Source organism: Arachis ipaensis, chromosome B4 (assembly GCF_059453495.1).
Source record: "Arachis ipaensis isolate K30076 ecotype BB chromosome B4, ASM5945349v1, whole genome shotgun sequence".
Taxonomy (NCBI): Eukaryota; Viridiplantae; Streptophyta; class Magnoliopsida; order Fabales; family Fabaceae; genus Arachis; species Arachis ipaensis.
In genome coordinates this window covers 14,473,172-14,482,892 of record NC_142439.1, presented here as the reverse complement: position 1 = coordinate 14,482,892, position 9,721 = coordinate 14,473,172, and the positions used below count along the sequence as shown (strand labels likewise).

General features: G+C 34.8%; 1 non-coding gene across 1 annotated transcript; it reads left to right on the top strand.

The window, feature by feature from the left end:
• The first annotated feature begins 2,579 nt into the window (after window positions 1-2,579).
• LOC148566729 (small nucleolar RNA R71) lies at window positions 2,580-2,687 on the top strand. The gene has a single exon (XR_015882634.1). It is a non-coding gene; the product is annotated as a small nucleolar RNA R71 (small nucleolar RNA).
• Window positions 2,688-9,721: the final 7,034 nt, after the last annotated feature.

Here is a 9,721-nt window from a genome sequence, read left to right as displayed (position 1 = left end):
TCGGAGGTGGAAGCTTTTGCCTTCCCTTTCCTCTTTCTAGAGGTTTCTCCGGCCTTTGGTGCCATTAATGGTTATGAAAAAACAAAAAAACTTTAGCTTTTACCACACCAAACTTAGAAGGTTGCTCGTCCTCGAGCAAAAGAAGAAAGAAGAGAGTAGAAGAAGAAGAAATAGAGGAGATAGAGGGGGCTTAGTGTTTCGGCCAAGGGAGAGAAGTAGTGTGTATGTTGTGTGAAAATGAAGGAGTGAAGATGGGCTTATATAGGAGTGGAGAGGGGGGTATGGTTCGGCCATTATGGGTGGGTTTGGGAGGGAAAGTGGTTTGAATTTGAATGGTGAGGTAGGTGGGGTTTTATGAAGGATGGATGTGAGTGGTGAAGAGAATGGTGGGATTTGATAGGTGAGGGGTTTTTGGGGAAGAGGTATTGAGGTGATTGGTGAATGGGTGAAGAAGAGAGAGAGAGGTGGGGTGGGTGGGGATCCTGTGGGGTCCACAGATCCTGAGGTGTCAAGGATATCTCATCCCTGCACCAAGTGGCATGCAAAAATGCCCCTTTCTACCAATCCTGGCATTAAATGCCAGGCTGCTGCCCATTTTTGGTGTTTAACGCCAGCTTCTTGCCCATTCCTGGCATTAAACGCCACTCTGGTGCCCATTTCTGGCGTTAAACACCCAGAATGGTGCCAGACTGGGTGTTTAACGCCCATTCTGCTACCCTTACTGGCGTTTAAATGCCAGTAAGTTTCTCGTCCAGGGTGTTCTGTTTTTAATTCTATTTTTATTCTATTTTTGCTTTTTCAATTGTTTTTGTGACTTCACATGATCATCAACCTACAGAAAACATAAATTAACAAAAGAAAATAGAAATTTAACATAGATAAGTAAAAATTGGGTTGCCTCCCAACAAGCGCTTCTTTTAATGTCAATAGCTTGACAGTGGGCCCTCATGGAGCCTCATAGATGTTTAGAGCAATGTTGGAACCTCCCAACACCAAACTTAGAGTTTGACTGTGGGGGCTCTGTCTGACTCTGTATTGAGAGAAGCTCTTCAGACTTCCTCTCCATGGTTACAGAGGGATATCCTTGAGCTTTAAACAAAAGGGAGTCTTCATTCACTTGAATGATCAATTCTTCTCTGTCAACATCAATTACAGCTTTTACTGTGGCTAGGAATGGTCTGCCAAGGATGATGGATTCATCCATACACTTCCCAGTCTCTAGGATTATGAAATCAGCAGGGATGTAGTGGCCTTCAACCTTTACCAAGACATCCTCTACAAGTCCATAAGCCTGTTTCTTTGAATTGTCTGCCATCTCCAGTGAGATTCTTGCAGCTTGTACCTCAATGATCCCTAGCTTCTCCATTACAGAGAGAGGCATGAAATTTATTCTTGACCTACAGAGCCTTCTCAAAGGTCATGGTGCCTATGGTACAAGGTATTGAGAACTTTCCAGGATCTTGTCTCTTCAGAGGTAATCTCTGCCTAGTCAAGTCATTCAGTTCTTTGATGAGCAAGGGGGGTTCATCCTCCCAAGTCTCATTACCAAATAACTTGGCATTTAGCTTCATGATTGCTCCAAGATACTTAGCAACTTGCTCTTCAGTAACATCTTCATCCTCTTCAGAGGAAGAATACTCATCAAAGCTCATGAATGGCAAAAGTAAATTCAATGGAATCTTTATGGTCTCAGTGTGAGCCTCAGATTCCCATGGTTCCTCATTAGGGAACTCCTTGGAGGTCAGTGGACATCCATTGAGGTCTTCCTCAGTGGAAATCACTGCCTCTTCCTCCTCTCCAGGTTCGGCCATGTGAGACGTGTTTATGGTCTTGCACTCTCTCTTTGGATTCTCTTCTGTATTGCTTGGGAGAGTACTAGGAGGGAGTTCAGTAACTTTCTTACTCAGCTGACCCACTTGTGCCTCCAAATTTCTAATGGAGGACCTTGTTTCAGTCATGAAACTTTGAGTGGTTTTAATTAGATCATAGACTATGGTTGCTAATTCAGAATGGCTCTGCTTAGAATTCTCTGTCTGTTGCTGAGAAGATGATGGAAAAGGTTTGCCATTGCTAAACCTATTTCTTCCACCATTATTGTTGTTGAAACTTTGTTGAGGCCTCTGTTGATCCTTCCATGAGAGGTTTGGATGATTTCTCCATGAAGGGTTATAGGTGTTTCTATAGGGTTCTCCCATGTAATTCACTTCTTCCATTACAGGGTTCTCAGGATCATAAGCTTCTTCTTCAGGGGAAGCTTCCTTAGTACTGCCTGGTGCAGCTTTCATTCCAGACAGGCTTTGAGAAATCATATTGACTTGCTGAGTCAATATTTTATTCTGAGCCAATATGGCATTCAGAGTATCAATCTCAAGAACTTCTTTCTTCTGATTTGTCCCATTATTCACAGGGTTCCTTTCAGAAGTGTACATGAATTGGTTATTTGCAACCATCTCAATGAGTTCCTGAGCTTCTGCAGGCGTCTTCTTCAGATGAAGAGATCCTCCAGCAGAGCTGTCCAATGACATATTGGATAGTTCAGACAGACCATCATAGAATATACCTATGATGCTCCATTCTGAAAGCATGTCAGAAGGGCACCTTCTGATCAATTGCTTGTATCTTTCCCAAGCTTCATAGAGGGATTCTCCTTCCTTCTGTCTGAAGGTTTGGACTTTCACTCTAAGCTTGCTCAATTTTTGAGGTGGAAAGAACTTTGCCAAGAAGGCATTGACTAGCTTTTCCCAAGAGTTCAGGCTTTCTTTGGGTTGTGAATCCAACCATGTCCTAGCTCTGTCTCTTACAGCAAAAGGGAAGAGCATAAGTCTGTAGACCTCAGGATCAATCCCATTGGTCTTGACAGTGTCACAGATTTGCAAGAATTCAGCTAAGAACTGATGAGGATCTTCCAATGGAAGTCCATAAAATTTGCAATTTTGTTGCATTAGAGAAACTAATTGAGGCTTAAGCTCAAAGTTGTTTGCTCCAATGGCAGGGATTGAGATGCTTCTCCCATAGAAGTCAGAAGTAGGTGCAGTAAAGTCACCCAGCACCTTCCTTGCATTGTTGTTTTCGGCTGCCATTGCTTCTTCTTCTTTGAAAAGCTCTGTTAGGCCCTCTAGAGAGAATTGTGCTTTAGCTTCTCTTAGTTTTCTCTTCAAGGTCCTTTCAGGTTCAGGATCAGCTTGAACAAGAATGCCTTTGTCTTTGCTCCTGCTCATATGAAAGAGAAGAGAACAAGAAAGTATGGAATCCTCTATGTCACAGTATAGAGATTTCTTGAGGTGTCAGAGGAAAAGAAGAATAGAAGGAGAAGATAGATAGAAGAGAATTCGAACTTATCAAGAGGGATAGAGTTCGAATTACATATTGAGGAGGAGTGTTAGTCCCTTAAATAGAAGGATGTGAGAAGAGGGGAAGAATTTTTCAATTTAATAGTAAAAGATTTTGAAAGAATTTCGAAAAATTGATTGAGATTTTCGAAAATTAAGTTTGGGAAAGAAATTAAGTGATTTTGAAAAAGATTTTGAAATTAGAAATTAAAAAGATATGATTGAAAATTAATTTTGAAAAAGATGTGATTGAAAAGATATGATTGAGAAGATATGATTGAAAATCAAATTAAAAAAGAAAGTTTTAAAATTAAAGTTGATTACTTGACTAACAAGAAATTAAAAGATATGATTCTAAAATTTAAAATTTGATCCTTTCTTAATAGGCAACTAACAACTTGAAAATTTTGAAGTAAATCATTAATTGTAGCAGAGATTTTCGAAAATAATAATAATTAAAAAATGGAAAGAAATTGATTTTGAAGAGATATGATTGAAAAGATATGATTTGAAAAAGATTTGATTTTGAAAAATTATGAAAATTTGAAAAAGATTTGAATTAAAAACAAAATCTTCCATCTAGTGTCCTTCTGGCATTAAACGCCCAGAATAGTATCCATTCTGGTGTTTAACGCCCAAAATGCTACCCTTTTGGGCGTTAAACGCCCAGCCAGGTACCCTGGCTGGCGTTTAAATGCCAGTTTTCCTTCTTCATTGGGCGTTTTGAACGCCCAGCTTTTTCTGTTTGATTCCTCTGCTGAATGTTTTGAATCTTCAATTCTCTGTATTATTGACTTGAAAAGACATAGTTTTGAAAATATTTTTGAATTTTTGATGATGAGAAACAATAAAAATGCAACTAAGATCAAATGAACAATGCATGCAAGACACCAAACTTAGAAATTTTGTATTAGAGGCTCTAACAAATTGAGAATGCATAAGAAAAATAACAAAACACAAAAAAAAGAGAATTTAAAGATCAGAGCAAGTAAATCATCAAGAACAACTTGAAGATTAATGAAGAACATAGTGCATGTAATTTTCAAAAATTAGAAGAATAAAGGCATGCAATTGACACCAAACTTAAGACTAGACACTAAACTTAAACAAGAAACATAAAATATTTTTAATTTTTATGATTTTATAAATTTTTTTGTGATTTTCAAAAATTGAGTGGAAAAGAAAATAAAGAGATTCAAAATTTTTAATAAGAATTCCAGGAATCATTGCAATGTTAGTCTAAGACTCCGGTCCAGGAATTAGACATGGCTTACTAGCCAACCAAGCTTTCAGTGAAAGCTCCGGTCCAAAACACTAGACATGGCCAATGGCCAGCCAAGCTTTAGCATATCATTACTTTCAACAGCAAGATTGATAGATATCAACAAGCTCTTGTGATGATAAGTTGAAACCTCGGTCCAATAAGATTAGACATGGCTTCACAGCCAGCCAGACTTCAACAGATCATCATGAAACTCTAGAATTCACTCTTAAAAACTCTGAAGAACAAAATAGAATTTTTTTTAGTTTTTGAATTATTTTTCGAAAATAAAAAGTAAGAAGCATAAACATAAAATAAAATTACCTAATCTAAGCAATAAGATGAACCGTTAGTTGTCCAAACTCGAACATTCCCCGGCAACGGTGCCAAAAACTTGGTGCACGAAATTGTGATCATCAACAATGGCGCCAAAGGACTTGGAGCTCTCAAACGTGAATCACACTTTGTCACAATTCCGCACAACTAACCAGCAAGTGCACTGGGTCGTCCAAGTAATACCTTACGTGAGTAAGGGTCGATCCCACGGAGATTGTCGGCTTGAAGCAAGCTATGGTCCTCTTGTAAATCTCAATCAGGTGGATTCAAATGGTTATGGAGGATTGATAATTAAAAGATGAATAAAACATAAATTAAAGATAGAGATAGAGATACTTATGTAGTTCATTGGTAGGAATTTCAGATAAGCGTATGAAGATGCTTTGTTCCTCTTGAACCTCTGCTTTCCTATTGCCTTCTTCCAATCATTCATACTCCTTTCCATGGTAAGCTTTATGTTGGGCATCACCGTTGTCAATGGATACTTGCCGTCCTCTCAGTGAAAATGTTCTACGCACGCTGTCACCGCACGGTTAATCATCTGTCGGTTCTCGATCATGTTGGAATAGGATCCATTAATCCTTTTGCGTCTGTCACACGCCCAACAATCGCGAGTTTGAAGCTCGTCACAGTCATCCCTTCCCAGATCCTACTCAGAATACCACAGACAAGGTTTAGACGTTCCGGATCTCAGGAATGGCCGCCAATAATTCTAGCCTATACCACGAAGGTTCCAATCTTAGATTAGAAACCCAAGAGATACACATTCAAGCTTGTTTGCATGTAGAACGGAAGTGGTTGTCAGCCACGTGTTCATAGGTGAGAATGGTGATGAGTGTCACATAATGATCACATTCATCATGTTCTTGGGTGCGAATGAATATCTTGGAGAAGAAATAGACTTGAGTTGAATAGAAAAACAATAGTACTTGTATTAATTTATGAAGAACAGCAGAGCTCCACACCTTAATCTTTGGTGTGTAGAAACTCCACCGTTAAAAATACATAAGAACAAAAGGTTTAGGCATGGCCGAATGGCCAGCCTCCCAAAGAGGGTTCAATCATCAAAACATGATTCCAAGATGATCAAAAGATGAAAATACAATAGCAAAAGGTCCTATTTATAGAAAACTAGTAGCCTAAGGTTACAGAAATAGGTAATTAATGCAGAAATCTTCTTCCGGTCCCACTTGGTGTGTGCTTGGGCTGAGCATTGAAGCTTTCACATGTAGAGACTTTTCTTGGAGTTAAACGTCAGCTTTTGTGCCAGTTTGGGCGTTTAACTCCAGCTTTTGTGCCAGTTCCGGCGTTAAATCTCAGGCAAAGTATGGACTGTTATATATTGCTGGAAAGCCCAGGATGTCTACTTTCCAACGCAATTAAGAGCGCGCCAATTGGGCTTTTGTAGCTCCAGAAAATTTACTTCGAGTGCAGGGAGGTCAGAATCCAACAGAATCTGCAGTCCTATTTCAGCCTCTGAATCAGATTTTTGCTCAGGTCCCTCAATTTCAGCCAGAAAATACCTGAAATCACAGAAAAATATACAAACTCATAGTAAAGTCTAGAAGAGTGATTTTTATTTAAAAAATAATAAAAACATAATAAAAACTAACTAAAATATACTAAAAACATACTAAAAATAATGCCAAAAAGCGTATAAATTATCCGCTCATCAATGAGGCCATTTAAAACCCGGTTAATTAATAAATAATTAACTCATAAATTATAATTTATTCTAGGAAATAAGAAATGTGATTTTTATGGTTCAATATGATAGAGAAAATTAAAACAAAAATTTCGACACTAATTTCAAAAAATTTGGCCCAAGAATGGGCCGAACTGGACGAACCGGATCCGTATTGGGCCCAAGGCAGCCCAAAACACTTAACGAACACCCTCTCACCTCTCTCAATCATCAAACACACTGCAAACAGATTGGGCAAGGGAAGAACACAATTCCCAAACTCAAACCCTCACTTGATCTTTAAATTTTTGTAATTTTTGATCTGGAGCTTCGATCGCGGCACCGTTTGCGGCCATGCAACCGCGGCGTCGAGCTCTAAAAATCCCATAAAGTTATTTAATAGGTAAGCTACGAATTGATTTCAGTTTTCCAGCCCTTAATTTTGAAATTTATTGGGTAAAAGTGTTGAGATTTTAAGCCCTTTGATGTTATAGAATCCAATTAGCTTGAGAAAAATGCTTAATCTTGCCTCTTTAGTCTGTGGATACGGTAAAAATTCTCAACCCTTATGAAATTCTTGATTTATCGTGTATGGGTATTGAGTTGTTATGTTTGAATGTGATATTGTGGATTAGGTAGTATATATATATATATATTGGAGCTTGATTGAGGTTTTGGGAAGTTTGGAAGTGGACTTTTGGTGCTGGAAAATCTATTTGGGAGGTGTTGAGCCTTGAAAGCTTGAGGAAAAAGTGAAATGGAGGTGTTTTGGGTTGAGCGGAGAATCGGTTAAGGTATGGTTTTGGTTTTCTGTATCTAAAATGTAATGTAATGTGAAAACTTAGGCTAGTGACCCTAAGATAGGGATTGAACTGTTGATGTTGTTTGGTTAAAAATGATTATGTATGCGGGTAATATCCTTGGAGATTTTGTATTGGTGCACTTGTTGATGAATATATGAATTGTTCAAGATATTGATTGGGTTGTGTATGATGATTGATGAATTTGAATTTGATATTGAATTGGATATGGATATTGATGAGTTATATTAACGAAAATTTTGATAAAATTACAATTTAATAATTTAAAAATTATTAAAGGGTATTTTAGAAAAAATAATTTAATTATTAAATTTTTTAAAAATATTTTGGTAAAAATACAATTTAATCAATAAAAATAATTTATTAAAGAGTATTTTGGTAAGCAAAATTTAATGACAAAAAAATAAACTTTTTGCTAAAGAGTATTTTTGTAAAAAATACTTTATTTTTTCTTGAAAAATGAATAAAGTTAACATTAGTTAACACAAAATTTAAAATGGATTAAAGAGGAAGTTTTTTAAAAGTTATAAGAGAGTGGAATGTACATTTTACAAATAGAGGAGATGAGAGTATCATTTTAGCATCTCTCAGGAGAGGGGAGTGGAATTTAAAATGGTTTGTTTTAGTGTGTTCATTTATTTTTTATTTTATTATAAAATGGTTATTCCGGTTAAACCTATAAACTAATGAACTAGTAGCTAGAGCGGTTCGATGGCCAGTTCGGTTTTCAAAACCTTGGTTTATATCGTCGGATTGGAACGACACAAAATCTGATGGTAAATTTATTATCGGTGGATTAATTTTGTTTTTTGCAGATAAATTTGACGACACTCGACGTTTTTCCTGTAGTATATTTAAGTCACGTATATTAATTATTTTCTAATTATGATTATATATATTCATTCAATGATTTTTTATTCTTTATTATTAATATCATGCTATGATGCACGGACACAGGACACGACACTATATGAGACATGCCGACACACAAACTTTAAAATCTTATAAGAAACAGGACATGCATATATATAAAATATAAAGTATTTTCTATATAAATCATAATGATATTTTGATATTTTAATGATACTAAATCATAAATTAATTTTTTTAGTTATTTTTAATATTTTATTTTTATTATATAAAGTATTTAAAATATTTTTGTTTAATAAATAATATCATATATTATTTCTAAATTTATTTCAAGAATTCATATTAAAAATAAGGCTGAACATGCTGACATGTGATGGTATTTAAGTGTGTTCAAGCGTGTCTAGAGAAGAATTTTTTATTTTTTTTTTCGGACACAGTTGGACATAACAGACACGCGTGTCGAACGAGTGTCCATGAGTGTCGTGTCCAAAATGTGTCCGACACGTAGACACGACAATTTAGCGAAGTCTCTGTACTTCATAGATTGTACGTGTAATTTTCATAAATCATGGTAATCTTCATAAATCACACTGGACAATAAAATTTTAATTATAGTAATTAATTTGATATATTAATGCTAAATTAATCACACTGGACAAATAAATTTTTAATTAATACTAAATTAATTTCATATATATTAATTATAGTTATTAACTTAACTTTTTTATGCCCATGATTATTTTTTTATATATGTAAATATATATTATTTGACAACTAAATTTTAACCCAATGATCCTATTAGTTATATGTTAGTGAAAATTTAACTCAACTAAATATATCATATTGGATAAGTAAAATTTTTAACTTTACAGTTGATAAATTTTAACACAACTATTAACTATTCTATACAATGTCAATAAAATTTTTTAGTACAATTAATAGTATTATATAAGATTTAGTTTTTGTTTGAGTAATAATCTAAAATATTATTTATTATTAACATATTTTTTAACTTAATTATTTTATTTTTTATTAGTTATAATGAGAGTCAATAAAAATAAAAATAAATTTAAAAATTGAAAAAAAGAAACTTCATATTAAAAAATTTAAAAATAACATAACAAAAAATAATTGATGTAATATATAAATTGAAGTAATAATAATTTAAAAATTTCTAAAACTAATATAATTCAATGTTAATATTAGAATTAAATTATTTAAATAATATTTAAACTATTCTAGACCTTAGACATATATTAGAGTCACTCTTGTAACAACAACCAACTAAAATAATGTTATCAGTTTGAATATTTAGAATCCGTACAAATTTAGACCATCTTCTTGTTAAATAAGTTTTATCATCTGCTATTTATAATTATGTACTATGACAAAGTATAGAATAGCCACAGTGAGCAACTAA